At 44.2% G+C, this 26,742-nt stretch overlaps 1 pseudogene; it reads right to left on the bottom strand.

Annotated features, from left to right (window-relative positions):
• Positions 1-8,713: 8,713 nt before the first annotated feature.
• Positions 8,714-26,742, bottom strand: part of LOC144686215 (histamine N-methyltransferase-like) — an 88,382-nt pseudogene continuing 70,353 nt past the window's right edge.

The following is a 26,742-nucleotide window of genomic DNA, read 5'->3' as shown; positions in this document are numbered from 1 at the left end:
ACCAGAGGAGAGTTTTCCCCCTGATTCTCATTGACTCCAGTTTTGCTAGGGCTCCTTGATGCCACACTCAGTCAAATGCTGCCTCGATATCAAGGGCAGTCACTCTCACCTCACCTCGGGAGTTCAGCTCTTTTATCCATGTTTGATCCAAGGCTGTAATGAGGTCAGAAGCTGAGTGGCCCTGGGGGAACCCAAACTGGGCGTCAGTGAACAGGTTATTGCTAAGCAAGTGCAACTTGATAGCACTGTTGATGACACCTTCCATTACTTTGCTGATGATCAAGAGTAGATTGATGGGGCGGTAATTGGCTGGGTTAGATTTGTCCTGTTTCTGTGTACAGGACATGCCTGGGCAATTTTCCACATAGCCTGGTAGATGCCAGTTTTGTAGCTGTACTGGAACAGCTTGGCTAGAAGCCTGGCAAGTTCTGGAGCACAATTCTTCAATGCTATTGCCGGAATATTGTCAGGGCCCATAGCCTTTGCACTTTTCAGTGCCTTCAGCTGTTTCTGGATATCACATGGAGGGAATCGAATCGGCTGAAGACTGACATTTGTGATGCTGGGGACCTCCGGAGGAGGCCGAGATGGATCATCCACTTGACACTTCTGGCTGAAGATTGCAGCAAATGCTTCAGCCTTATCTTTTGCACTGATGTGCTGGACCTCTCCATCATTGAGGATGGGGATATTTGTGGAGCCTCCTCCTCCAGTGAGTTGTTTAATTGTCCACCCCCACTCATGACTGGATACGGCAGGACTGCAGAGCTTACATCTGATCCGTTGGTTGTGGGATTGCTTAGCCCTGTCTGTCACTTGTTGCTTATGCTGTTTGGCATGCAAGTAGTCTTGTGTTATAGCTTCACCAGGTTGGCACCTCATTTTTTGGTATGCCCGATGCTGCTTCTGGCATGCCCTGATGCACTCTTCGTTGAACCAGGGTTGATACCCTGGCTTGATGATAATCTTAGAGTGGGGGATATGCCGGGCCATGAGGTTACAGGTTGTGTTTGAGTACAATTCTGCTGCTGCTGATGGTGCACAACGCCTCATGGATACACAGTCTTGAATTTCTAGAACTGTTCTAATTCTATCCCATTTAGCACAGTGGTAGTGGGGGTATCCTCAATGTGAAGGCGGGACTCCGTCTCCATGAGGACTGTGTGCGTGGCAATCATGTCTACCAATACTGTCATGGATAGATGCATCTGCGGCAGGCAGGTTGGTAAGGTTGAGGTCAAGTATGTTTTTCCCTCTTGTTGGTTCCCTCACCACCTGCCGCAGACCCAGTCTAGCAGCTATGTCATTTAGGACTTGGCCAGCAGTGGTGCTACCAAGCCTCTCTTAGTGATGGGCATCGAAGTCCCCCACCCAGAGAACATTCTGTGCCCTTGCCACCCTCCGTCCTTCCCTCAAGTGGTATTCAACATGGAGGAGCACTGATTCATCAGCTGAGGGAGAGCAGTACATGGTAATCAGCAGGAGATTTCCTTGCCCATGTTTGGCCTGATTTCATTGGGTCCAGAATCAATGCTGACGACTCCCAGGGCAACTCCTTCCTGACTGTATACCACTGTGCCGCCACCCCTGCTGGGCCTGTCCTGCCAGTGGGACAGGACATACCCAGGGATGGTGATGGTTGTGTCTGGGACATTATCTGTAATGAATGATTCTGCGAGGATGATTATGACAGGCTATTGCTTGACTAGTCTGTGAGACAGCTCTCCCAATTTTGGCACTAGCCCCCAGATGCTAGTAAGGAGGGCTTTGCAGGGTCAACAGGGCTGAGATTGTCATTGTCAGTGCCTCAATCGATGCTGTGACTTTGTAGCGGTTTGATACAGCTGAGTGGCTAGGCCATTTCAGCAGGCATTTAAGTGTCAACCATATTGGTGTGGGCCTGGAGTCACGAGTAGGCCAGATCAGGTAATGACAAGAGATTTCCTTCCCTAAAGGGCATTAGTAAATCAAATGGATTTTTACAACAATCGACAATTCTGGTCATAAGAACAAAGAAAAGTACAGCACAGGAACAGGCCCTTCGGCCCTCCAAGCCTGCGCCGATCATATTGCCCGTCAACTAAAACATTTTGCACTTCCGGGGTCCGTATCCTATTCATGTATTTGTCAAGCTGCCTCTTAAACACCACTATCGTACCTGCTTCCACCACCTCCTCTGGCAGTGAATTCCAGACACTCACTAACCTCTGCGTAAAAAATTTACCCCGCACATCTCCTTTATAGTTTTCTCCTCTCACCTTAAATCTATGTCCCCTAGTAATTGACTCTTCCAACCAGGGAAAAAGCTTCTGACTATCTACTCTGTCCATGCCACTCATAATTTTGTAAACTTCTATCAAGTCGCCCCTCAATCTCCGTCGCTCTAGTGAGAACAAACCGAGTTTCTCCAACCTCTCCTAATAGCTACTAACCTCCAGACCAGGTAGCATCCTGGTAAACCTCCTCTGCACCCTCTCCAACATCTCCATATCCTTCTGGTAATGTGGTGACCAGAATTGCACGCAATATTCCAAGTGTGGCCTAACCAAGGTTCTATACAGCTGCAGCATGACTTCCCAGTTTTATACTCAATACCCCTGCCAATGAAGGCAAGCATTCAATATTCCTTCCTGACTACCTTATCCACCTGCGTTGCCACTTTCAGTGATCTGTGGACCTGTACACCCAGATCCCTCTGCCCGTCGATGCATTTAAGAGTTCTGCCATTTACTGTATAATTCCTGGCTGTATTAGACCTTCCAAAATGCATTACCTTGCATTTGTCCGGATTAAACTCCATCTGCCATTTTACCGCCCAAGTCTCCAACCGATCTATATCCCGTTGTATCCTTTGATAATCCTCTCCACTATCCGCAACTCCTCCAACCTTGGTGTCGTCTGCAAACTTAACCCAGTTACATTTTCCTCCAAATCACTTAGCAGCTTTGGACTTAGTTTCAGGGAAAGAAGCCGGACAAATGGAAAGGGTATCAATGGAAGAGTATTTTGGTTGTTGTGATCATGGGCTGTACTTTATGGCTCCCCTAGATTGGGATGATGGGGGTAGTGTAAAATTGGGCACTATGGCAGCCCGTCTGCCCGTCCTGACTATTTCACCTATGACGAGGGAAATATCAAGCAGGCCACTCATCCATTGGCTAATTGATGGCCACAAGTGTCCAACTAATTGCCACTTAAGGGCCTCCTCCCACTAGCACTAAGATTTCACCTGCAGCAGAGGAGGCTAATGCCAAGAATCTAGGCCGCCAGATGAAACATAGCAGCCATGTGGCTGGGACGGGGAAGGGATTGGAGGGGGGGGCTGTGATCATTGTTAATGGTGTGCTTACAATTCTTGCATCCATTCTGCCCACAGAGCACCCCACCCCCTCCCCAAGGTGTCTCCAACCTTATGTTTACCCAGCCCCCTTCCCTATCTATCCCTGCCTTCCAGTCCCCTTGTTGTGGCCTTCCAGCTTCGCTCCAGTGAGAATCTGGATTTACTTCGAAGTCTAGGCTCTATCAGCATCTCCTCTTTCAACTCCTATTGGCACTGCTGAGACATGAGAGCTGCCAGCTATTCAATTGGCTGCAGTCCAGAGGCAAGACTTTTCTCCAATGGAGACAGAAATTGCTCTTCAAGCCAATTGAAGCCCTGACAGCTATTATAGACTATCATTCTGGGTGAGCCAGCCAGGCACATGTGGACTCGCCAATGACTCTTCAGACAGGTGATGGGAATGCGCCTTCCATACAAAATTCATCTCCTAATACATCTGGAAATAGCCAAAAGTAGACATTGGGTAGAAGTTTTAAATTGGGGAGAGACCAATTTTACTGAGCTGAGATGTGATATGACAAAAGTGGACTCGAAACAATTGCTTGAAAGTTAGTCAGTCTCAGAGCGGTGTGAGTCATTCACTGAGGCTGACGAGGGTTCAGAACAAATATGGTCCCACAAAAAAAAGCGTGGGACTCAGAAAATCTAGATCTCTCTTGCTGCCAAAGAGCATACAGGGTAGGATAAGGCAAATAAAGGGAAGCTATTTCCACCACTGAGAGTTCACCAATGCATTAAGCTGTGGTGAGTATAGAAAGTGCGAGGGTGAAATTTGAAGGGAAAGTAGGAAAGCGAAGAGAGGGCAAGAAAAAAATATGGTCAAGTAAAATCAAGGAAAACCCAAAAATATTTTATACATACATAAAGCAAAAGAAGATACTGAAAGAAAACATTTCACATGTCAGAGACCATAAAGAGAGCCTGTATGTGAAGATGGAAGAATGTGGGTATGGTTCTTAACAAATATTTTCCATCTGCCTTTACAAAGGACCAGGAAATTGCAGACATTGTAGTAAAGGAGATGTGTGAAATATTAAATGGGACAAACCTAGTGAGAGAGGAAATATTAAAGGGTATAGCATTTTTGGAAATAGATCAATCACCAAGCACAGATTAAATATATCCCAGGGTTCGATGAGTATCAAGGGAGGAAACGACAGAGGCTCTCGCCATCGTTTTCCAATCCCCTCTGGCTAGAGGTGTGAAGCTGGAGGATTGCATGAATACTAGTATTGTACTTTTGTTTAAAAGTGAGTGAGGGGTAAAGCCTGTCAACCTAACCTCAGTGCTGGACAAATTATTGGAAAAAATACATGAATCAATCAAGAGACTCAACGTGGATTTGTCAACAGAAGGTCATGTCTGCATAACCTGATTACGTATTTTGAGTAGGTGACAGGCAGGTTAATAAGGGTAGCGCATTTTATATAGTCTACATGTCGTGTAGCAAGACATTTGGCAAAGTGCCACTCGCAGACTTGTGAGGAAAGTAAAAAGCCTGTGGGATCCAAGGGCAAGTGGCAAGGTGAAGTCAAAAGTAGCTCAGTATCAGGAAGTAAAGGATAATGGTTGACAGGTGTTTTTATGCCTGGATGTCTAATTCCAGTGGGGTTCTGCAGGACTCAGTACTATATCCCTCATTTTTTGTTGGTATATATCAATGATCACATGTAGACAGCATGCTTAAGAATTTGACAGATAATACAGAAATTGGCTATGTGGTTGATAATGAGAAAGAAAGCTTTAAACTGTAGGAAGATGTCAATGGGCTGGGCAAGTGGGAAGGAAGTGGCAAATGGAATTCAATTCAGAGGGCAGAATCGCCCCAGATTTGTATTAAGCGCTCTAGCAGGCTGCAAGGCAGCGTTATACACCGTATAGTCCTAATCCCATCTCATTAATTATGCATTCCCGGGAAACACGCCGTTTCGATGGCGGGTGGACTCCAATTTGCCAGGCATGCCGTCACCTCACCATTTCATCATGCCAGGCGCCACATTTAAAATGCAGCCGCGCGCACACCTCTCAGTTCTTCCAGCCCAGCACTGCGGCAAAGAAGACAAGAAGGCAAAGAAAGGCAAGAATACTGCAGCCTCCTGATTTAGTGCCATGTCCCTCGACTGCCTTTTGAATGCTGAGAAGGCCCACTGTGATGTCCTGTATCCCCACTCTGGACATCACACATTCACTGGCATCTCACTCACTGCCAGCTCAAGCGACATCACCACTCACTCTCTCACACACACCCTCACATCTCCATCTAGCCTGATCTCCTCTGGAGATTGCCTCCTCAGCCCTCAAAATCTTGAGGCCACTTGCACAGATCAACATGTGCCCCCACACACACCCTGGGATACTCCCCCTTCCGCAGTACAACCCTTGTCTTGCAGCCTCTTCCTTTGCCTAAGGCCATTTCTTCCCCTTCCCCAATCGAGCCCTAGCCCTGCAACTATTGAAAAGCCGCTCCCACCTTATGGCTGGTCTGATAGGTAGAGACCTGCCCGTGAGCCCCCTTAAAGTGATGCAGTGCTATCTGTGAAGCCTGGCGTTGATGACCACGAGTGCTGCCTGAAGCAAGGTAGGCAAACATACCCCGAAGTCCCAAGCGAAGTGCAGCTCGCCAGGTGCACGTCACTTATGTACAGTTGTGAAACATGTCAGCCTGCAATCACACCTATGTGCTCGGATGATCCAGCATTGGGGGATGATTCTGGTGAGGTGGGCTTATGATGATATGCAGATGTTTTACAAAGAGATTCCTGATGTCCAATGGCAGGAAACACGAGCTGTCATTGACAGGCAGAGCAGACGATTGCAAACTGGTTTCATGACGTCGTAAAACCAATTTTTGGCTTCTCACCATATTGTTAATGCCGCCAAACACGCCCGACACCAGCGGGCATGGAAAATTCCACCCAGAGAGTGAGATGACTCATACGGGGAGGGTAAAAATGACAAGGGAACACAGAATTAATGTTACAATACTGAGGCATGTAGAGGAACAGGGGGACCCTGGAGTGCACACCCAGAGATCCTTGAAGGTAAATAAAGTGGTTAAGAAGATGTGGACAATATTTTCTTCTATTAGCCAAAACATAGAATTTAAGAACAGGGAGGTTGTGCTAGACTGTAGAAAACATTAGTTAGGACATAGCCAGAGCACTGCATACACTCTGGTCACTTCACAACAGTAAGGATGCGAACGTACTATAAAGGGTACAGAAGTGATTTACAAGGATCTTGTCAGGAGAATCTTGATTATGAGGAAAGACTGGAAACACTGAGGTTGTTTTCTTTGAAACAGATAGCTGAGCAGAATTATAATTCAAATGTATTAAATTATGAGGGGCCTAGATAGGGTGGAATGGAATAATCTATTTCCTTAGCAGAGAGGTCAATAACTGTGGTGCATAGGTTTAAAGTAATTTGCAGTAGGATTAGAGGACAGGTGAGCAGTAACTTTACGGTCAAGGAGTGATAGTCTGGAAGGCTATTAATCAATTAATTTCAAGCTTTTTTTGCTGCCCGTCCAACCTTATGGCTGGTTGGGGTGGGGGGAGAAGGCGTGAATCGGCCAGGTGGCCTTTGGATTTATTAGTAAACCTCATTCACGGGCGAAATGGGGTTTCCAACATTAATTTCCAACATTAATTTAAAAAAAAACATTTTTTGACATGATTTTTATTACGTTTATATTCATGTCAGTGAGTCCCATGTGGGGACATGTTTTTCACATTTTCAGAATTGTTATGTTTGAATTTAATATTCTTCAGCTCTCTGCCTTCAGGGAGCTTTCAGTGTGCACTACCCTGCATAGACACAGACTTCCACGCTCGCACTCCTCCCGCCCCCACCCCGGCAGCGCTGAGCTTCTCAGTGCATCTTTCACGCTGGCTGGCTATTAATTGGCCAGCCAGCGTGACATCGCGGTCGGGGGCCGATCGCAAGCGGTGGACCGTTTCCCGGCCACTCCCAGGCCTGCAGGCTGCCCGACGACATGAAAATCCTGCCCTTGGATATGTACATAAAATGCTGTGTCCTGCAGGGTTATGGACCAAAGAGCAGGAAAATGGGATTAGGCAGGTTAGCTTTTTCTCACCAAGCACAAACACAATGATTTGAATAACCTCCTCCTGTGCCGTAAATTTTCTATACTTCTACAGAAACAGGGCCACTCGACTCCTGTAAACCTCCATGACTAAGGCCTCCAGAGCTGTGTCCATGAAAATAGTCACCCTTTATTTGCCCTGTTGCACCATTTGTTTCCAATTGCAACCAATTATAATACTAGCAGTCAGCAGCAGCTTCCTTTCAGTCATTGCAACTGATGTTTAAGAGGGACAGACTGCCATTGGAGCTGGAGGCTAGCAGAAACATGTGCTAATCTCAGAAGCAGTTAGTGCCTCAGATTAGCCTGCAGTCAGCCAGCAGCATGGATCACACTTGGGTGACTGCTTCAAACAGGCCAATAGGAGAGAGCATGAAGATTGCCTTAATAGAACAGGGAGCACCCAAAAAAAGCTACAGACTGATTTTTAGCCCTTAAGATTTAACAAAAAAGAAGTGAGAAACTTGGCATTCATATTGCTTTATTGACGTTGCATTTTGGTTGTATTATCCAAATGTGCACATGCTAGTGAACCACAAGCATGTGCACAAAGATAGGCTAGAATAATACATACTAGAGTTTGAACTAATTTGTGAAAATGTTTCAAAGCTACCAGAGTTTGGTAAGCTCTGATATTTTACTTGGACAGGTTCAGACAAGGAAACCAATATTTATCAAGTCGGATTAAATTATACAAATTATTTATGCTAACCAGCAAAAATATTCTCTAACTGTATCTTGAACCTTATACAAAGTGCACAAAAGCTACCCCATTGTAATGTATATTCAGTTCTTGATCCATGCATCACAAATATCACTGAGTCAATTAGCCTTTCTCTTAGAATGTAACTAATAATGAGCATAAAAACACCTGAAGTAGAATGAGAATAAATTAATACATTCCGTAGCAATAAAAACCCTGAGACTGTTTCTTGTGTGAAACAAAATGAGGTTTCCATAAGGAGCTTATAGCATCGACACCATGGAATATGAATATGAATAGTTATTTGTAAGGTTTATCAAAATGATTTGGTTACAAGATGATATTTTAAAAGCTCCACCACTTAAACCAGGAATTATAATTTTAAATTTCATGAAGAATTGTTTGATAAGTTTAAGAGAAATTTTTTGGGTTAATTCAAAGCATGGATACAAGCACAATCTAATAATTACTTGATCTTAACAGCAACAAACCAGGAACAAGAATATATTAAGAATATTCTAAGTGAAGTTACTTGGATAATGACCGACTGATAGAAATACAATTAATAGTCGACCACTTTGAAATATAAATTATTGTTGAAAATAATTTTCCCATTTTCCTCTCTTGAGTATTGAGGTTGATGTAGATAATGGAGAACTTGAGCCTTCAGATCCACGGGGGCAGTTTTCCTGAAATCTACTACATGCATGAGGAAATCCAGCAGAAATTCCCCATTTTTATTTCCTTCAATGAAACATTCTGTGATATCCATGTCAGAGGAAAGCTCAAAGATCCATACTTCATTTTCATTTCATCAAGCGTTTTGTGGACATCAAGGAAAAGACAACTGTTAGGAAACCGGGATCCACATTTTTTCCAAAGGGAATGAAATCCACCATCATCTGGTAATAGTAATATTTGAAATATATTTGTAAAAGACATTCATTTAATTGAAATTCTAATATTGTAGGGTTTCTCTGTAAATTATTTATAGCTTGATCACGTTCAGGGCACAGTGACCATAATATCATGAGTTTTAATTTAGCTACGGAAAAGGGCAAGGGTCAATCCAGGGTAAAGTTGATTAGTTGGGGTAGCACAACCTTCCATGGAGTGAGAACTGGTCTGGCCCAGGTATATTGAAATCAAAGATTAGCAGGCAAAGCTGTAATGGGAGAATGGGCTGCTTTTAAAGAGGAGATAGTTTGGACGTTGTCAAAATACATTAGCACAAGGGGGAAAGTAAGGGCAAACAAACCCAGAACTCCTTGGATGGTAAAAGAGATACTGAAAAGATGAAACAGAAAACATGTCCATATGACAGATGCCATGTGGATAATGCAACTGTGGCAATCTGATGTGAATTCACCTAAACTAGTGACAAGGATCCAACAAACTGGCGACGAGGTGAAAAAGCAAGAAAAGGCAAGGAAGGACGAGAAAAAAGAAAGCAAGAAAGAGCGAGGAAGGAAATCAAGTGAACCAAGATCACGTGATACCTCGCATGGTTATTGTAAATAGAATTTTCGTCCTAATCGTCAAAGCAGTTCCCTTGAAGCATGCCGCACTTTGGAAGAGTTGATTCTTTCGACCCAACAGTGGACGGTTGGTCTCATTATGTTGAGTGCCTCGCATTCTTTTTCCAAGCTAGTGACATTGCAGGGAAGAAGAGGCATGCGATCCTCTTATCCATGTGTGGGAGTAAGACATATGGATTGATCCGAAGTCTAATGGCACCCACTGCCCCGGATTCGGAAAGTTTGGAAAGCCCTCGGTAACGACGCCATGGTTCAAATTTAATTTAAGAACTAAAGCCCAGGGGAGACAGTTGCTTGTCATGTGGCAAGCCTGAAACAGTTAACAGATTATTGCGAGTTTGGTACCTCTGTAAATGAAATGCTTAGAGATCGTTTGGTGTGTGGTATAAACAAAGATTTGATTCAGAAGAGATTACTATCTGAAACAAATTGGGATTTTCAGAAAGTGCAGGAAATGGCACTGGCAATGGAAGGTGCAGTGAGAGACTCGAGAGCCATACAGGGGACACAAAATGGTGCCGTCCTCCACGTTGGGCAGGGAGCCCCAGCCAAAAAGGGCACGAAAATGTACAGCTCTGGTGAGAAGCGGGAAGTAGCCTCAGCTTTCAGACAAATAGAAAGAAATGACTTAGCAGTGAAAACATGGAATAATGGTAACAGAGTTGGAAGCAGACAACCTTGTAACGAATCGAAGTTTTAAAAATCGAATGTTTTTACCGTCATTGAAATGGACACCTTATGAGACATCGCAAGGTTAAAATCAGGCAGACTTTCAATCAAAAGAAAACGCCCCATGAGATTCATAACATAGAAGACCTTGAAGTAACAGATTCAGATATGTATTCATTGTATAATTTAAAGGTAGAAAGAACATAACCAATCTATGTAACAGTAAGGTGGATACAAGGGCTTCCACTACGGCAATAGGTGAGCATACCTTTAAATACCTGAATCATGGGGAATTAGATTTGGAAGAAATGGATACCAAATTGAAAACTTACACGTGAGAAGACATCAAAACCAAAGGCATAAACAGAGTTACTGTACAGTATGGAAGTCAATCAGTGAAATTACCCTTGATGGTGGTAGCAGGAGAGGGGCCAAGCCTCCTTGGATGAAACTGGCTGAAAGAAATTAAATTGGATTGGACTGAGCTACTACAAAAATACGCCTTGGTTTTCCAAAATGAACTCAGGAAGATCCAAGGGCTACAAGCAAAAGTTCTTGTTGATCCATTCTACCCCCCGATTTATGAAGGCAAGACCAGTACCATACGCAATGCGGGAAAAGGTAGACACCAAATTAGATAGATTAGAGAAACTGGGAATGACACAACCTGTGCCATTCTCAGAATGGGCAACACCAATAGCCCCCATACTTAAACCTGACCAAAGCGTTTTGACCAAAGAAAAGAGTTAGTCCTGACATGTGATGCATCTCCTTATGGAGTGGGAGCAGTGTTCTCCCATTGAATGGACGATGGCTCAGAACGACCTATTGGATATGTATCAAGGATGCTCAACACAGCAGAAAAGGGATTCTCACAGATAGAAAATGAAGGCCTGTCAATCATCTTTGGTGTCAGGAAATTTCACGTATGTACATGTTTGTTATTTTATTTTTGTTTCAGACCACAAGCCTTTGCTAAGATTATTCAGTGAGGATAAGGCTATGCCACCCATAGCCTCAGCAAGAATTAAGAGATGGGCATTGATACTGGCAGTGTATGAGTATACTTTTATCCACAGGTCTGCAAATCAGATTGTAAACGCTGATGCACTTAGCTGTTTGCATTTGAAAGAAAACAATGAGGATGTTCCAATTCCTCAAGAGCTCGTTTTATTATTGAACTTCATAGAGTCATCATCGGTATGTGCTAGAGAGATTAGAGATTGGACAAGTTGAGACCCAGTCTTATCCATAGGACGAGAATAAGTTTCTCACGGTTGGTCACAAGAACAGGAATCTGATTAAATGAAACCGTATTTTTACACAAGATATGAGATAACCAGCCACGGTGGTATCTTATTGTGGGGAGCATGAGTGATTGTTCCTCCAAAAGGACGAAAGCCATTGTTAACTGAATTACATAATACACATTCAGGAATTTGCCAAATGAAGACTATAGCGCGCAGTTATCTATGGTGGCCTGGAATGGATGGAGAAATAGAAAGCTTAGTGAGAAGTTGCATGCAGTGTCAGCAAGTAAAAAAGTTACCTCCAGCAGCTCAGTTACACCCATGAGAGTGGCCAGGAAGGCCATGGATGCGATTGCATATTGACTATGTGGGACCTTTTATGGGAACAATGTTTCTCCTTATTGTTGATGCTCGCTCAAAATGGATGGACATATATGAGGTAAAGTCACCAACATCCTCCTCTACAATTGACAAGCTACGTCAAAGCTTCACCATCAACAGACTACTGGAAATGGTCGTATCAGATAACGGCATGGCATTTACAAGTGCTGAGTTTTAACGGTGTATCAGCCTCAACAGTATTACTCATGTAAAAACTTCACCGTACTACCTTTCTTCGAATGGACTCTCCGAGCAGGCAGTTCAAACATTCATAGCTGGTATGAAAACATCAATTGGAGTTAGCATGTTTTCTTTTCCATTATAGAACCACCCCTCACACGACAACAGATGTCACATCTGCGGAATTGCTGATGAAACGCTGTCTCAGAATGAGATTGAGCTTAGTAATGCCAAATTTAGGGGGGAAGGTGGAAAAGAGTCAGGGAAGTCAGAAAATTGTATGTGATTGGCATAGTCGTGACAGAACATAGGAGAGATGTAATATCTGAAAAATTTTGGTGAAGGACCCAAGTGGCTATCAGGTGAAATAAGTGCAGTTACTGGACTTCTTTCTTACCACGTGAAAGTAGAAGACTGAGTCATATGGAGACATATAGATCATATAAAGAGGAGAGAAACAAAGTATCAGTAAATTATTCCTGCAGTGTTCATGACTGCGTCAACATCTCCTGTTGAAAGAGCTCAACTGAGTACAGATGTGCTTGAAGGATTGGGTGTACTTGCAAGAGTTGAGGAAACAGGTTTGCAGGTACCCACTGAAGAACCTGATGTTCAGACAACACCAGGAAACGAGGTTCCTGTCAAAACATCTGAAGCTGTAGAGCTGAGATGTTCTACGCGCATAAGGAAACCCCCATAAAGACTGAATTTGTAAATTACATATCTATGTAAATAATTTGACATTTTGAGAAAAATTGTAATTGTAACTGTAAGATGTATTTCTGAGTAAAAGGGGCAAGAATGTGGTAACCTGATGTGTAATATACCTAAACTAATGACCAGGATCCAACAAGAACCAAACTGAATATAGAAGATTCAGTGGGAAATTGACTTTAAAAAAAGAGAAGCAAAGCGAGAGTATGAAAAGATTCTAGAAGCTAACAAAAAAGGGAGTCCAAAAGTCTTCCATAGATGTAATATTAGTAAAAGCGTTGTAAAAGGAGGATTGGGGAGATTATGGTCCTTAAAGTTTTTGAAAACAATAATTAGGGTCAAAATTAACAGTCACTTGGACAAATGTGAATTAATGAAGGAAAGCAATTTGGATTTATTAAGTGCAAATCATGGTGAACTAACTTGCTTGTGTGTTATGATGATGGAGGTAGGTTCAATTATGGTTTCCATGAGACAATTGTACAATTATCTGAAGAGTTAAAAAGATCAGGGGAGTGGGACTAGTTGAGTTCCTCTTGCAGAGAGCTGGCATGAACTCGACAGGCCGAATGTAATGTAGCCATTCTATGATTTACAAATCATTTATGCTTTTTGGGAAAAAAAAACCCTTCCACAATATGTCATGCTACACAAAGGGACTTATTGCATCTATATATATCTTTAATGGTTAGAATACTTTGGGAAAGTTTTTGTCCAAAAGTGTATTGTTTGAATATCATTAATTTTGTTTTGGTGAGTTAAAAAGCTGTCTTAGTTTCTCCAATCTGAAACATTTGAGAATCATAGAAAGCTGCAGCAAAGAAAACAAGCCATTCAGCCCATCAAGAGTTTCACCCCATGTTCCAATTCCACTCCTGATTGTTCCCAGTAACCTTTAACATCCCCCATAGCCTTTAACATTCCCCGTAACCTTTAACATTTCGCGTAACCTTTAACATTTCGCGTAACCTTTAACATCCCCCATAGCCTTTAACATTCCCCGTAACCTTTAACATTTCCCATAGCCTTTAACATTCCCCGTAACCTTTAACATTTCCCATGGCCTTTAACACTCCCCCTTTTCAAGAACTTAACTCCATTTTGAAAGTACCTGTTGACTTTGGTTCAGCCATTGCCTGAGAAGAGATTGCTGCATTCTCTAAAAAAGCACTTTTTCTAGCCTTAAATTTTTTGTGATTATCTTTTAAAATGTGGCCCCTTGTTAACATTCCATGAATGGAAACGTTCTGTCTATTCTATCACAATCTTGAAGGTTTCTATCAGATCACTGCTGCTCAGCTCCAATGAAAAGAACACAAACTTATGCAGTTTTTCATCCTAACTGTAACCTCATCACCATTACCACTCAAACAAATCTATGCTGCACTTTTTCTGTTGTATAGGCTTCTGAAGTTCATTTATCACATTCTGCTTTCCACTCTTAATATCACCATTAGCACCTCCTTTAGCCAGGACCACCACTATTAACAACCCTTTGATCTTTTGTTTATGACATCTTTTGCAATCCCTCCTTTGCCTCCACCTATCGTTGGCCTTCTATCCAGCTTCACCTGTTCAACCTACCTTAAACAGTATATATTTCACCACATTTCTACTTCCCTTTAGCTCTGAAGGAGAATCATATGGAAGCGAAACATTAACTCTGTCTTTCTCTCCACAGGTGCTGTCAGACCTGCTGAGTTTTTCCAGCATTTTTTGTTTTTGTCTATTGCACAGCCTTGCTTGACCCTGGTCTGGATTTTGAAGGCCTCGATTTCAGATCATCCACTCAAGACAGCTGCAGTCATATTCTCATGAAGCACTTGCAGGATTGTGATGAAGTTTCTTAGGCATCCAAATCTTTGGAGCACAATCTACAAAGCCTCATGGTTTACTGAATCAAATGCGTTGGTCAGGTAGATGAATGCAATGAAGAATTCCTGGTGTTGTTCTCAACAATTTTCTTGCATATGTCTGGCAACAAAGACCATGCCAAAAGGTTCCTCTCCATGTTGGGTCCCTGGGAGGATTTCCTCAACTTCAGGAAGTAGACGATTCAGAGAATGCATGTCAGGACTTTCCCTGCTGTGAACAAGTGGGAAACGCCTTGTTTCCATAGTTCCATAGATAGTTTCCATAGCATGATGTAGCTCCCTTGAAGATAATTACAGTTGTTGCATTTTTGAAGTTGGGTAGAAGGCAGTGGGGGCAGAGTTCATTTACCTCCCAAGTCCATAGGATGGGCCATGGATTCTTGATGCAACCAAAAGTCTACCACCTTTGAAGAGCTCAGCTGGAATACTATCAAGGCCCCAGGCTTTGTTGCTTTTCATCTTTGTGTTTCATCTTTGCTGCTGTGGAAACAATTGAGGTATTTCCCTCTGGTGAATAACAGCAAATAGCTCATAGCTGATTTTTTAAAGCAGACAAAAACATAGCTGCCCCCATGTGGCTTTTCACAAGTTCAATCTTTTTTCAAATAAGGCGTGGTGTTTAGCTGATTTCACACCCTGTGTTGTGGGTTAATGCCTCTGAAGTTCACCAGTTTAGGTTGGATGGGGAAAGTCATCATGCTACAGTGGGACAGTAACAACGGCCATACACTTCTGTGTCGGTAAGAAATGGAGTCAGGCAGTCTGGAAATTCCATAGTCCTTTTCTGTTGGCCCATCCATAAACAAAGAGATGTGTGAATACTGCAGATGTCTGTGAATATGCGTATATAAAGGCATTTGCCTGAGACTTGATATTGACTGTAGCTCAAATGCTAAAGGTCACATGATTTGTAGCAGCTATTTTAGTAGCTTGTTTGTGTCCAGTTTTTAAAAGTATTGACTGAAAGTTCATAATATACTGGACATGACACATGCAACATTACTCATGTCATTTTATGTTTCCAGCACCATCTACAAGTACAGTATCTTTAGATTATTGAGACATTTTTCATGTTTAATATACAATAAATATATCAATGACCAGAGGTTTGAAGGCCACTTGTGAGGAGATTTCAGTGATCATAGTTGCTCACTTACAATGCTCAACACTGACAGCTGCTTTCTGTCATCTAGACAATTCATTATGTACTAAACATTTTCTTTTACTTTGTTTCAGTAGCTATAATTATTTTTCACATGTGCCAGAAAGTATACAATTAAATATCAGGAGGAAGATGAATACCAAAGATTAGAAATTTGATTCTCTTTTTCCCTGCAGAACTTCAGTTTGTACAGGCATCCTTAGTGTTCACATATCAGAAACACTGGACATGTTCACATATCAGAAACACTGGACATGTTCACATATCAGAAACACTGGACATGTTCACATATCAGAAACACTGGACGTGTTCACATATCAGAAACACTGGGCATGTTCACATATCAGAAATACTGGACGTGTTCACATATCAGAAACACTGGACATGTTAACATATCAGAAACACTGGGCATGTTCACATATCAGAAATACTGGACGTGTTCACATATCAGAAACACTGGGCATGTTCACATATCAGAAACACTGGACATGTTCACATATCAGAAACACTGGACGTGTTCACATATCAGAAACACTGGACGTGTTCACATATCAGAAACACTGGACGTGTTCACATATCAGAAACACTGGACGTGTTCACATATCAGAAACACTGGACGTGTTCACATATCAGAAACACTGGACGTGTTCACATATCAGAAACACTGGACCTGTTCACATGTCAGAAATACTGAGCATGTTCACAAATCAGAAATGCTGGACATGTTCATATATCAGAAACACTGGACGTGTTCACATATCAGAAACACTGGGCATGTTCACATATCAGAAACACTGGATGTGTTCACATATCAGAAATACTGAGCATGTTCACATATCAGAAATACTGGACATGTTCACATATCAGAAACACTGGACGTGTTCACATATCAGAAATACTGGACAATCACCTACCTGTATTATTAGAAGTTTGCCATTAGTTTCCAGAAGGCGGTGGAAGTGCTTGATGGTATCATGCAAACTTTCAGCATAATACAACATCTAAATGTAGAAAATGCAATGTCATAAATACAAATGCATTCTTATATAAGCTACATCTTATAAATTAATTCTGATACATCCTTCATGATCTTTAAGGCACCAACATTGAAATTTTGGTCGGGACAAAGGTGGAATCATGTAGACTTCTGATTGTAATGTCTGAAGTTGGGGCAGAACTTACTTCTGTCAGGGTTACACCCATTTGGCTACTTGCTAGTCACGGGGAAATGTGAAGAAATTTGTTGTTGCCGCAAACATCTACATCTGGATGAGTTTTGCATTCCACTGGAATTACACCCAGAATACCATTGTGAGGCCTCAGCAGAGAGCTGCTCTGTTGCATTGACACCTTTGGAAAAGCCCCAGAACCTCAACCCCAGGCAATGAATCCTGGGAGGAATCCCACCACCAAGTTCCTGAAAGAACTGAAAATTTGGTCGCTTTCTTTGTCAATGATTTCTTTCAGACCTCTTTTTTACTGGAGCAGCATAAAATACCCTGTTATACCATTGTCCATCGGTGTGAAAATTGCTGGAACAAATTTCTTGTAGAGATGCTGCACTAGCCTAAGTGTAACGGGGCAAACTCTAAGCCTGAGTGAAATGGCCCAGTGCCAAATTATAATAATACTGCCAGTTGTGAATGTATAGAGGGCAGACCCTCCACAACAGAAAGGCTGTTACAGCTAGCACTTATTATAATGGGGACAGAGAATGTCAGGAGGGATCATTTTGAGCTCCTGTGGACGCCCCACTTTTTGGCAAAATCTGAGACCTCGGTCACACCCTGCTGAATCTTTTGTAAAAGTGATTATTGGACAGAACTAGCAAGAAGATTCGGAAATCATTGCGTTGAGTGGCTGCCATGACAATCTCACCAATAGTGCATCTGTTCACGGCCAAGCTGCAAGTCTCCCACAGTTGTTCCAGTCATCCGTCAGGGCGGATATTGCTGGAACAATATCTTGGCCCAAGTTTCCTGTAGAGATGCTGCACTAGTCGAAGAGTAATGGGGCAAACTCTAAACCTGAGTGAGAAGGCCCAGTGCCAAATGATAATAATGCTGCATTTTGTGAATACACGGAGGGCAAGCCCACCACAACAGTAAGGATATTTCAGCAGCACTCACCCTAATGGAGGCAGAGATTGTCAGGAGGGATTATTTTGAGCTTCTGTGGGTGTCCCATTTTCTGACAAAATCTGAGACCTGGGTCACACCCTGCTGCATCCTTTGTAAAAGTGCATATTGGACGGAACTGGCAAGAAGAATCGGAAGTCATTGCGTTGAGTGGTTGCCACGGCAATCCCACCAATAGTGCATCTGTTCACGGCCAAACTGAAAGCCTCCCACATTCTTTAGGAGGTATTTAGGGAGTGAAATTGGAATCCCTGACCTCCCACTGTCTTTTACATGCAGTGTGTTGGGATAGCAGCATGCAGTGCAGACTATCCCCAATAGGGGCTGAGGAAAATAATTAGCTGTTTTTAGGGCCTGGAGAATTGGTGGGAGGTCCCTAATCCCATTATTTTCCATTCTCCACCCAGGACTCTTTGAAAATTCATGGTAAAAGTATGAAAAATGTACCTCATAATTAAGAAATTATATTACAAGAGAATTATCTCAAATAAACCACATTAATAAAAATTGTGGTCCAGTGAAATCATCATTATTTTATTTGCTGATTCAGAAGTTTGCAAGACATTCTGGAACCAGGTAATAGACATCTAATTCATGGAATTGGAGTAAAAGAGAAGACTATTTCATTTTATGAGAAAAGTATTAGTAAATGACACAGTTTAAATGTATTTTCTTCCCAAATTCTCCCTCTCCATCTGACGGTATTGATGTACGCTGGGTTAAGTCTCATGTGATTGACAAGCATCACAACTAAACAGCTATATTTCATCTGTGAGCATAAACAGTGAATGGTAACAGGCTATTAACTAAGGGTAAGTTCCGCCACAGCCAATCCTGCTTCTCCCCTCACCTATTTTCCAAAAACAGGCAATTTCCACCAGTGGATTGATAGCAGGAAGAGAAATTATGACTGATTTCTTCCTTTCCTCCATACCCCAAGGCTGCTAAGGCCAATTGTAATGGCTCTGGTCTGATTCTAGCTGATATCAGCAAACTCAGTATGCACAAAGGAAATGTTTGTCTCTATTTTTTTTCCCAGCAAAAAGTCTCCGCCCTCAGAAGAACCTCCCCAGATACATTTCACAAAGCAGTAACAAACACAGGAGAGTTTCATCCCATTAGTCTGGGATGGACCTGAAAGCATGTCCCAGGAGTGTGCCTAACAGACTGTTCCCAAAAAAATTGTCACCCAAAAAAATTGATGCTTCCCAACAACTTATGAAGTCTTATTATTTCTAATTACTTTATTTTCTTCTGCTAATGGATTCCCCATCGATAATCTGTTTTCATATAATCATAAACTCATGCAGCCAGAGAAGGAGACCATTCGGGACATTGCATCTGTGCCAGCTCTTTGAAAGTGCCAACAGTTCTGCACTCAAGGAGCTTCATATAATAATTTCAAGTTCCTTTTCCCCGAAACTCCAGTCCAGCCAACTGAAACATGATATAGCGAAATCTATGGGTGCAGGAGTCAAACTGGATGGAGAGGTGACATTTTAAAAGGGCATCACTTTCTTCAGAGGGTACTTGGCAAATCTTAATATGGGTAGGGAGGAGCATCATGGGCATTGTTCTCATCCCAGTTACATCACAAAACAGTCCAAGGTTTAGATGAAAGGGGCTCGATAGCCCATTTCAGATCATCCTTTTCGTGTTTCCAATCATATTGCACCTTCCCACTAATCATGCTTTCCTGCTCCACTTAGTTTTGGATCTGAGTTATGGTCAAATGGGAAGGCTGTAAGGATTTCCTGTGACATGGAAGGGGAAATTATGAGTGCGTCATGCCAAAACGATCTCTGACGCAACCTGGCAGGTGTTCATGGGGATTGCCTATAAATAAGCTGCCCACACGTCCTTTTGGTACCAGATGTGTCAAGGGCTGGCAGGTCAAAAGATATGGAATAACTTACCTAAGAATTATGACAAAAAGAATATTAATTCTAATGACTATAGTACATACAACCATCATTACATTGGACACTAAGTGGCAGGATTAGGTATTTGGCTAGAACACTGACTGGTGGGTTGAACGTCTCCCATTTTTGCTGCTTGTCAGGTAATCTTTAACTGCTGTTACCTCAGTCATGTAAATGAAATCAAACTTTTTGCTTTCATTTCTTTCCTTGCTTTGCATTTCATATTCTTCTGAGCGCATCTGGTTCCAAGTGAATGAGATGTTAAGGGCCAAACCCTTTTCTTTCACAAGCGCTGGAACACAAATAGAATTAGAAGAAATTCACTCTTGTCCATAAATTGATATGAAAAACATTGGGCGAAATTTTCCGTGCCGACTGGCGTCGGGTGTGATCGGTGATATGAATGGACAATATGGTGCGACCGGTTTTACGACAGCGGGAAACCATTTCACGATCATCTGCTCAGTCCGCCAATGGCAGGCCGCGTTTCCTGCTATCAGACGTCAGGAACCTCATTGTATCAGCATATCATTATCAGGCCAGCCCGCCGGAATCGTCCCCTGTCGCTGGATCGTCCGACCACGTTGGTGGGAAAGCATGCTGATGCGTTTGACAACAGCAAAAAAAAGGCGTGCACTTGGCGGCCTGCACTCCGAGGGGAACGCAGAGGTGATTACGCAGTAACGTTGCGCAGCGCTCACCAGGGTCGCCAGTTGGAATTCAAGCTTGAGAGGTGGGGGCCAGCCCCACCTTAAAGGTGCTGAGAGCACACAGGGAGAATGAGAGGACTCCGTGGCATCTGCCTACTGCATTCTGGCAGCAATGACCAGCACGAGGTGCAGGCATCAGTAATGTTTCCAGGGAGTGGAGGCCAGACCATCACTTTGGTCCAGAGGTTCCACAGAGCACAAGGAAGAGGCCCTGGACTGAGACATCTGCCTTTATCTTGTGCAGAAAGGTTTCACATCTGAGTGACAAGAACACTGCTCATCAGAACAAGGAGCTATAGGCAGGGAGTCATTCTTGGGAGTTTATTGATAATAGTGAACAGTATGTACAAGTAATTAACACTTATGCCCAGGCTGTGCAACTAATTCTTCTTAACTTTCCTAACCCTGCCGTTACATCTTGGTGCTCCCTGGACATCCACAGTAGAGGTGGAGGCAGCCTGCTGACTGTGACGCCCTGTCTGTGATGACCTTGGCGGGTGTCCTCTGGAGGGCCGAGACTTGGAGGGTCCCAGCCTGCTTTTGGGGGTCTGCTGTGTGGCAGTGGCACCCCCCTTGTCCTGTGAAGCTGGAGCTGCTGAGTTCACAGGAAGAGGGGATTCGGATGGGCCAGACACTCTCGGAATCACTTGGGTTGATGGCCCCGGAGTGTGCACCTGCTGATCCTCCTCCCTATGGGTGCTCGAGGGCCCCAGCCTGACTCCTTGAGGAGAAAGGGTAGCTGGATTGAGATCAGGCTGCCCTGCACCCCTCTCACATACACACTGTTGCAGGCCAACTATGGCATCAGCGAAGGAGTTCAGCCCGCGCAGCAGAGCAAGAGTGATATCCTGCACCAAGATCTCCAAGGCCGCCTCCATCCTACCAGTGTTGACCTCGCTGCGTTGGCATGCCAGCAATATCACCTCAGTATGAAGGCAGACGGACTCCTCCATTGTGCCTTGCAATCTGAGGAGTGCAGTGGACATCCCTTCCTGATGTTCCTGAGCTTGCCTACGCAGCTCCAGCAACTGTGACATGACTGAGTCCAGAGGCTCGTCAGCTGACTCAGACTCAGCAAATTTATGGCCTCCAGCAGTCCTCCGAGTACTGGGGACCTGGGAAGTCCCTGCTGCCACTTGCTGTGGATCAGACAGTGCGATGTGCTCACCAGATTGTGATCTAGAGGCTATTCTAAAGCTAGGTCCCAGCGAGGTGTGTGTCTCTGCGCTTGTGGAGGGTGTGGGTGAGCGCTGTGACGGGACTTCAAGGAGGGTGCCTTCAGATTCCTCTTCCGAGGTGTCTTCGGAGGCCCTGGGTCTTGGCTGTTTCCCAGATGTGCCTGTGAAAGCAAGGAGAGATAATTAGCGCATGGCAGTGGCCTATGAAACAGGACACATCATTCACAGCATGGTTGTCTGATGGATGTTGCACAGCTGGACCCTCACTTGTTAGAGCACTGCCGACTTCACCTTTAACGCAGGATTGGTCCAGATCATCGCTGGCCAACTGGATAACTCTGTTTTCAAAGCCAGTTAGGACCTTGATCTCAGGCATTCCTCCACCAATTTTCAACCTCTCCCTGTTGTGTGCCAGCTTGTCCTGCATGAATAGAGGTGGAGAGAGTGTAAGCAGGATGCCTGCCAAGCCAGATTGTAAGTAAACCTGGTGTGTGTGGGTGATGAGTGGTCCCATTGACAGGATGAGGACAATTAAGGTGTGTACGAGAGAGTGAATGGTGATGTCCCTTGAACTGGCAGTGAGTGAGGGCCCTGTGGATGTGCAATGGGTTTGTGAGTGCGTGAGTTGAGAGCGATAAGGAGAGTGACTTACTCTAGCAGAATGAAGGAGATCATTCATCCACTTGCAGCACTGGGTGGATTTGAAGGGTGTTGGCACTGACCACTGCTGCCATTGCCTCCCAAGTCTGGTTGGTGATGCCACTGCCCATCCTACGGCCAGGGTAGGGGTTTAGGACATCCCAATGGGACTCCGCTGCATCCAAAAGGAATTCCAGAGATGTGTCGCTGAAGTGGGGGGCTGCAGCCTTATTGCCTTTTGGGGCCATCCTATCTTCCGTGCAGCAGTCGTGCTCTGGAAGCGCCCAGATATGTGCCTGTGGCTGGACTTTAAATATGGCGTCCGGCGTGATGAAGCGGCGAGGTGATGGCAGGTGGTAAATGAGAGCCCGCCCACCATCGAAATGGTGTGTTTCCAGGGTACTATTAATAATGTGGTGGGTTTGGGCCGATACGCATAAAAACCAGCCATCGCGGCCAACGGTTAAAACATTATTTTACAACCCCACTACCACACTTAGATAATGGGCAGAATCGTCACCCATTTGCAGTAAAGTTGCTGTTTCATTGTATCTAGTTTCCAGGAGTTGACACATAAGATGGGATTCTCCAGCCCCGCCCACCATCAGGATCGTCCGGTCTCACCGAAAGTCAATGGAGCTTTGGCTGGGCCGTCGACTCTCCTATGGTGGGCCCCGCCATGACGGGGGCTGGAAAATCCTGCCAATAGGCCCAGATTTTTGTCCCAGGGTCAGGTTCACCGAGTCGGAAGATTTCCCGGCTCGGCGATCATGACCTTTAAAAATGTCCACCCGCAAGTCGGGTTTTCAGTCGGGGGAGGCGAGCTGGGAAACAAGTCTGGGAAAGTGACCCCGGAACAAGTGCACAGGCTGTCGGGTGTGGAGGTAAGCTGGGCACAAGGCATGCCTCTGTGCTCCACCACTGTGTTTAAAAAAAACATCCATCCAGCCCTCACCCCCAGCCATCCATCACCTCCCCACACACTCACTATGCCCCATCCATGTCAACCAATGTCAACCCATGCCCCCTGACCCACCACCATGGCACCCATACCCAAATGCCAATACATGCCCCTTTTACCCCACACCCCCATGCCAACTTAGTGGCCCTTTACTCAACCCCATTGCCACCATACTCCCTATGCCAACTTATTGCCCCTCTATCCACCCCCCATTGCCCCCATAATCCCTAGGTCAACTTTGTGTGAACTCATGCCAAGGCATGGCCCCCACGCACCGCCCTTTACTCTTACATCCTTCACGCCAACTCACCTAAGCATCATTGAACAGTTCCTTGACAGCTTTGACACTTCTTGGACAGCTGTTCTAACCTGTACAGTCTGGATTCCACACTCCTGTTCTTCCAAAATCCCTCTTCAGTGGAGGCAGCTGGTGATTTTAATGGCCAGCTGCTTCTATAAATCGTGCATGTGTGAGCCTCAGCCTAACTTCAGTCCCATCCCCGTGAAGATGGGAAATTCCTGGTTTAGGGGCAGGATTTAGAAATTCCGGCCATTTCCGGGATTTTCACCACAATGGAGAACCTCCCCTTCCAGGCAAAAACGTGGGCCATAGAAATTCATTTCAGTATACCTTCTGCTTTTAGGAGAGACATGGGGATGTTAATTTTAGCCTAGGGAAAAAGGAACAGATTGAAACACGGAAGCGATTTGTTGACACTACAACATATCACACTCACTGTTGAAGCTCATTAATTATTTTGTCAAGTGATACACATCACCAACAGTAATTCTAGTAGATCTAAATCTAGTAGAAATTGCTGGAATCCATCTGTAATTACATAAAAACATCTTAAACCAAAATATCGAATCAGGCCGACATTGAGTAAACAGGTTTCCCACCAGAGATTCCTCTACCAGTTGTCCTTTTTCAGCTTAGTCGAGAAGCCCTCCCATTATCGTCCGTACCCAATAACAGTTTCTACCAAGGTGTCTGTGCTAACTCTTTGAAAGAATCATACAGTTAGCCCTACTCCCCTGAGTTGGAATGTTTTCAATTTCTATTGTGTTCTGTTACTTTAAATACTAGAGCATTCAGACATCACTTGTCACAACTGTAAAAACAGTTTAATGAATTCATATTACACAATGCAACATGTGTACTCAGTCAAAACAAATTCCATGTGATTATAGGATTCTTATTATTGAATACACAATTCATTATAAGAGATCAGGGGCCACACTTTACACGCTTTAGAAAACAGTGATTTACTCAAAACATTTATACCAATTCTACCTCATGATTTCTACATTCCATACATACAGTCAATTACAATAGCTTAAAAAACATGCAAAGCAGATATCAGATAACATTCTGTTATCGTATTTATATAATTTAATCAAGCCCCTCAATCACTTTATTAATATAAACAGTGACCAAAAAACATGTCCCAGATCTCTTAGGCACGGAAAAATGTCCTTCTCATTCTTTCAGTTCCTCAGCGGTACCTTCATGCCTGCTTCACAAAGCATCCTTATTCAACAAAATAAACATTGTTTTAACTCATTGGGCTGAATTGTATCATTGTGGCTGGGGTTCCGACGATGGGCCGGAAAACCTGACCCTGCCCTGGTCAGTTGTGGGGCCCCCAGCTGCACTTTACTGGCATCAGGCAACTAATTAGTTGCTGCCAGGGCTGCCACCCCTTTAAAGGATGAATGATCACCCCCAGGAGCTGCCAGCCAATCAGAAGGCTGGAAGTTCAGCAGTCTCAACAGCGTCACAGGGAGGGATGGCAACCGCTCGGACTGCACCTGGAAGAAGAGGATGCCAGGGAAGGATGCCACCCTCCCAAGTTGGTAAGTGGAGCCTGGGGCCACCAGGGGCAGTCATGCAGGCCTAGCAAGGCAAGTGGTGGCTGATGAGTGTAGGCTGCATCCTTGCCAAGAGGGTGGCCATTGCTGAGAGGAGGCCCATCCATGGGACAAAGTGTATCTGAATAGGACAGCCCCTCTCCAAGCTTTCAGGGAGGCCACCTGGGTCCACCTGCTGATCTTGCCATGCGGTGAAGGCTTCACCCACCACTGGGAAAGTGGCATGGCAGTAGGATGACAATGGGCACACCACCTCCCACCTTTCCTCTCCATTTTACTGCTCCCACAGCCTCCCAGCTTGGTCACAGAGGGCTGGGGAAAGTCCAGCCCATCGTGCACCGATCCCACAAGCAAAGAGAAACATGGGCAATATGAACTCACATTCTCACATCCTGCTCTTTCCCCATAGCACCGCATTTTTTTTTTCCTTTTCAAGGATTTGCTCAATTCCTGTTAACAGTTTCTATTCAATTTACTTCCAACACACTTTCAGGCACTTTATCAAAGTTCATCATAACTCACTGAAAAAAAACAAATGAATGTGTGAGGAGCCTGCTCATTGGGACTATCCAAGTATCTGCTAGGAAAGTTTGGAAAATACTTGACTTTCCCATATTACTTCTCTCCTCCAGGAAGACACTTCATTCTTCACCTCGGAGCATAGTTCAGCTCAGAAACAGGGATTGAATTTATTTTGCTCTTTTACTTTAGGTTCAGAGTTATAATGCTCCTCACTCAACAACCTTGTGCCCTTTCCATCTGTTTATTTCAAATGGCTTATACATAGGCTTACCCCAGACATCACAAAAGCTCATCCAAAAACACAATATTTTACCAAAGATAATTAACTTTTTGAACACAAATAACAACATAACCAGAGAAGCTAATAATTCATAAATGGTTAACTGATTTTTACTGAACATGGTTACCAGCTATCTCTACATGGGTTAGTAGTAACAATGGCCAGCATTTTACGCTCACCCCGGTGGGTTCTGAGATGGTGGTTGGGGGGAGCGTGAAATTGTATGGACGGGATTCCCTCCAGGTTCCTCCCTGCCCCGACCTGGTACTGATTTTATGGTGGGGTGGCAAGGCCTCTTACAGGAAGCCCACCTTTATCCCAGTTAGGGCCCTTAAATGGTTACCAAATAAAGTAAGTTTGATCTCGGGTGTGAAGGTGGGTAGGCACCTCCATCAGAAGACCCTTCTGACTGGGCACTGTCCCTTTAAGGCCCGGTGACTTCCGGACTTCACTCCCCCTCCAACCTATCACCTGAGACCCCGATCGTCCCCTCGTGACCGCCCAGGCCTTCCCTACCACCCCCAACCTGGGACCCCTGCCACTTATCTGCCGTCCGGTTTCCGGGACTTAGTGCCAGGCAGCTCCTGCGATGCCCCCAGTG

The sequence above is a fragment of the Cetorhinus maximus genome, chromosome 11, assembly GCF_964194155.1.
Source record: "Cetorhinus maximus chromosome 11, sCetMax3.hap1.1, whole genome shotgun sequence".
NCBI classification, from domain to species: domain Eukaryota; kingdom Metazoa; phylum Chordata; class Chondrichthyes; order Lamniformes; family Cetorhinidae; genus Cetorhinus; species Cetorhinus maximus.
This window is presented reverse-complemented; position numbering and strand designations above follow the sequence as displayed.